Raw genomic sequence first — 5,351 nt, 5'->3', positions numbered from 1 at the left:
GATAAAGTTTTCGGCCTACTTCAAAGGCAGTGTAATGTCGTTCATTCTCAAGAATCGGTATTTGATGGTAAGCTGACTTGAAATCTACAGTACTAAAAATGTTGTACTTGGCAATTGTGTTTACAAGATCTTCGATCAATGGGAGAGGGTATGCGTCTAAATTTGTGAATTTATTAATAGTCTGTGAATAGTCTATGACCATTCGTTTCTTCTGTCCATTGGTTACAATGAAAGGCTGGGCACGCCAACTGGACTGGCTTTCCTCAATTATTCCTTCTGTAAGGAGGCGATTGACCTCATTCTTCATGAATTCATAGTCATCTTGTGGGTGTCTTCTGGATCGGGTAGTTATTGGGTGGCAATCGGGAGTCAAGTCATTGAAAAGGGAACATGGTTTTATCATGGCCTCCACCAAGAGGCAATCTTTCAAGGGTGGTGTGGTTGTAGAATTATTATCTATTACAAGAGGCTGTTTATTACCATTGAATGCTAAACTTATTGTAGAGTGATTCATCAAAAAATCGTGACCAAGTATCACATTGCAACAGCATTCTTTTAATACCAAGAGTTTAATATTGTTGTATTCATTTCCTTTGTACACAATATTGCTATAAACACATGCTTTTGTAGCGGTGTTATGTTGAACAGATGCAAATCTTATAAAACAGAATCTGATGCAGTTTTAAATTTATTTGTTTTTGCAAATTTTTCATCAATAAAACTGGCAACACTTCCGGTATCAATAAGAGCTGGTGTATTTATTCCATTCACCGAAACAATAATTGTAGCTTTAGAAAGATTACTGGCTATACCAGCTGCAGTAATAGTTGACGTAGTTAGTTTTTCTTTGAGCGTTTTACTTTTACACACATGGGAAAAGTGTCCAATTCGGGAACATTTATGACAAGTCTTTCCTATTGCAGGACATTCTTGAGAATTTGAGTGTTTTTTATATCCGCAACGTTGGCATTGAACGGATTTCTCTACAATGCCTGTCGATTTTGGGTTACAGCATTAACATCTGAGAAAGATTCACTCAAGCTTATGTTTTTATTTTCTTCAACAGAGTTTGTATAACAAGTACTTTTAAGGAGTCGGCATATGTTTTTGCGGATTCAAGAACACGTGCTTGGGAAACGGTTTCTTGTAGACTCAATCTCCTTGTTGAAAAGGTTTCTCTTTAATTTCAATAGAACATAACCCTGAAACAAGAGCATAAAAAACACGTCATGGTGTTTAATGGTATAGTATAGGGCGTTTATGTTTTAAATTTCATTGTTAACTCTAGCCGCTGATATTCCTATGGTATTTTTGCTTTATGGTAACTCAATATAAATATAATAACTCTGGTACTGTGAGGTCCACCTATTGGCAGCATTTGATTAACATTGGTGTTGCTATTCTTGTCTATCATTTGACAAATCAAATAGCTTTGGAAATTGAAATAATAAGTTTAGCGCTATCCTTATGTTGCTTCACATGATTGTTTTTACAATGTGAAAATATGATTAATTAGACCTTACAAAAGATTTAATTTAAATCATGAAAATTATGAATTACTAATTGAATAATATGGTATATTTTCTTGACGAATAAATATTATTTATTATTATTAAATAGAATGAACATTTAATATTAGGTTACATCAGATATGTTATTCCGAATCAGGAATACAGGAAATTGGCAAAGCTGTTGTCCTATCTTTTCTACTGGCATTATAACATTGACCTAACTATAAGCCTATTTGAATGAATGAATTTATTTGCCATAAACAAGATACAAACATAAAAATTAAGGAAATGTTAATCTATTCAATTAGAAATTATAAAATAATGATATCCTTATTCATGATTACTCGTTCAAACAGAATGAGCGAATTTTCAAGCACTGCTCCACAAAAGTCGATAAGATCTTCATATCTCGCGTAGTTAGTGTGGCGTGATTGCGGATCACGAGGCTAGGATCCAGTTCCTCAAATGCCGGACTCTGCCAATGAGCCATGCTCGCGGTGCTGCATACTGTGGGCATGAGAATAGCACGTGCTCGACTGACTCCAGCTGTTGCAAGTTGCAGATGGAACACAATTGATCGGCTCTGATCTTATGGATGTTGCCCCTACTTGTGAGGTTGAATTGTCATCTCGTGGCAAATCTCAGCTGTATCATCAGCCTGATACAGTGAAAAGGCAGATTAAGACCGAAGTAAGCAGCCTCAGAATCATCAACTCCTCTCGGGACGTCAAAGAGGAGCGAAGCCGATCCATTGCACCTCTCAAGATCTTGAACTTTGAGCCTCATCTTGAAATCATGGAGTATGACCCTTTTATTCATCTGCCATTCTCGAACATCTCTGCTGAAGATGAGCTCTCCCCTGTTGACACCCTCCAGCAGCAACTTCAACTGGGACGCCCAATTATATCTGTGATCAACTGCACCCAGTCTTATCAACTCAGCCTGTCTAATGAAACAAATTTTTGGGAGTCGATCATCATCCATTCTCAAAATCCGGATAACCCAGTTAATAGCTGCAGCAAAAAATAGGTAGGAAATGCAAACCTCCCCGACCTCCATGTGCAATGCTGCATTTGGGGTACACTGAGGCAAATGAAAAATCCTTCTGCAGAAGCTGGTTTGCACAGTTTCAAACTCATTCAAGAGTTGTAATCCCCATATGTGTGCACCATATAGTAGTACTGACTTGACCAATGCCATAAATATCTTCTTAATGCAAGAAATGGAGTTGGTTTTTGATTTTGCCAATGTTGAAACTGCATGACCATCGGCTAGCCTTGACTTGCGAATGGATGCTCTAAGAGAAAGGTTTCCAAAAGAAGAACTGGAAATGGTGGATCCAAGGTGAACACATGATTTAACAATTTCTATCTTGCTGCCATTGAAAAAAGAGAATCCCTCAACTGCTGCAGGTATTCACCACAGCTGCTGCAGGTCCACCTCTGCTGAATGGAACTATTTTAGTCTTCCCTTCATTGATCTTTAGTCTGTTGATGCTGCAGTATTTCTCTAGTGCATTAAGCTTTTTCTGTAGATCAACTGGAGAATGGGCAAACAGGATCAAGACGTCAGCATACAGCAGGAGCATCAAATCGGTTGATCCATCTATTGCTATACCATGGAGCCCCCTTGCTCTGAAGAACTTGTCGATGTCAGCCAAGAACAAAATGAACAATAGTGGACTGAGCGTTTCACCCTGAAGTGCTCCTTCAGTAATTCCCATCTCATCTGAAAGCTCACCCTGAATCTTCACTTTCAGAGAGGCAAATTTGTACAGTTTTTGGATGATTCTCAGTAGTTTTGCACTCACACCCAATCTGAAACGTTTCTCCCACATCAGGCTATGCGAGATCGAATCAAATGCTCTCTGGAAATCCACCATGACAGCATACACTCTCCTCTTTGGCAGTTGCAGTTGAAACTGTACAGCTGACAGGCATACATAGACATTATCAAGGCATCCTCTTCCTTTTCTAAATCCTGCTTGGGTTTCAGGTATGAGGTTGAGGCTCTCTGCCCACAATTCAATTCTACCATTGATAATATATGTGAACAATTTTGTCAGGCAATTAACCAGAGCGATTGATCTGTGATTTCTAGGGTCAAGGGAGTCACCCTTTTTATGAAGTAGGCTGATTAGCATTTCTGACCAGGCCGCAGGTAATTCCTCTCGATCCATAATTTTATTGAACAGAACTTCTATGTATAAGATCCAATTGGGTGGGAGGTCCTTGTAAATATCATTTGGTATCATGTCTGGTCCAGGGGATTTTCCATTCTTACTTCTGTTGATGCAGTGCAAGATATCTTCAGTTTTAATGTATGCATCCATCACGTTATAATGGTAGTGTACGATTTGCAATGGTGTTGCTATCCTTGTCTATCGTTCAACAAATGTGGAAGAGTTTGGGGTTACGTTTTATTATTTATTAATGTTTTTTTCAGGATAGGTTAGGTTTTTGCTTTAAAATTGCAATATGCTAGAAGGGGCTAGGGTCTAGGTAGAGTTATGTTTTTTGATGTTTCAAAGGTGAAAGGATAGGTTAGGGGGTTGGGATTTTGCTTTGAACCACATGTTTGTGAACATGTTCATGAAATGAACCACATGTTTGTGAACATGTTCATGAAATGAACCACATGTTTGTGAACATGTTCATGAAATGAGCCACATGTTAATGTTTTGCTCTAAACATGATGAATAAATCTAAAGTATTAAATGTGAAAGGGTTAGAGGTTAGGTTAAATTTAGGTTACATTTAATAAAGTGTTATTAGGATAGGTTAGGTTTTTGCTTTGAAATTGCAATATGCTAGAAGGGGCTAGGGTGCAGTTGGAGTTATGTTTTTTGATGTTTCAAATGTGAAAGGATAGGTTAGGGGGTTAGGATTTTGCTTTGAAATCTAAATTATTAAATGTGGAGGGATAAGGGGTAAGTAAGGTTTTTTTGGATTATATTCAATAATGTTTCATAAGGTTAGGTTAGGTTTTTGCTTTAAAATTGCAATATGCTAGAAAAGGCTAGGGTCCAGGTAGAATTATGCTTTTTGATTTTCCAAGTTCAAAACAAGTAGAAGGCAAAGTATGAGAGGTACAGTAGTCAAAAAAATAACAAACTAACTTGAGGACGCTATTGGATGGTAATATTTCTGTCATATTCAGATCATATGAAATAAGCAAAGACCTTAAAGATTATCTCTTTAAGGTCTTTGGAAATAAGTTGTACGAAATCATTTTTTCATGTCATAGAACTATTACCGCCTAATACTGGCCTAACATCACACATAACAGGCATAACATGATCATACATATAAGCTAGTGTCTATGTTCATTCCAGTCAAGTTTGTATACCATCATCATCATCATCATCATTATATATATATCACTAGCAGGTAACCCGTGCTTCGCAAGGGTCTATTTTAAAACTTGACGTAATGAAATCCAGAAGAATTGAAAATAGGCCCATAAGAATCCTCGGTTGATTAAGAATTTATAAGCAGCATTTCAAGTAAATCAGTCCAGTAGCTCAGACGTGATGATGCGTCAAACATAATTTCCCTATCCTCCATACACGTGTGTATACGTCTTTAAGCCAGTTCTTTCCTCTATTATAGTATAGAAGATGATAGATAGATTGATATATCATCCATTTTATCTATCATCTTCTATACTATAATAAAGGAAATGAATGAGAATAAATTTTGAAATGTTTGAGATATCGATGTGTGGTTTTCACCATACCTTTTCTCTGGAAATCCTGTATAGGAATCATGTATCATATGACCACCTTTCAATTGAAAAAAGAAGTTGTATTCAAAATGGCAGAAAAAATTTGGATGCGAC

The sequence above is a fragment of the Nilaparvata lugens genome, chromosome Y, assembly GCF_014356525.2.
Source record: "Nilaparvata lugens isolate BPH chromosome Y, ASM1435652v1, whole genome shotgun sequence".
Classification (NCBI taxonomy): Eukaryota; Metazoa; Arthropoda; class Insecta; order Hemiptera; family Delphacidae; genus Nilaparvata; species Nilaparvata lugens.
This window is presented reverse-complemented; position numbering follows the sequence as displayed.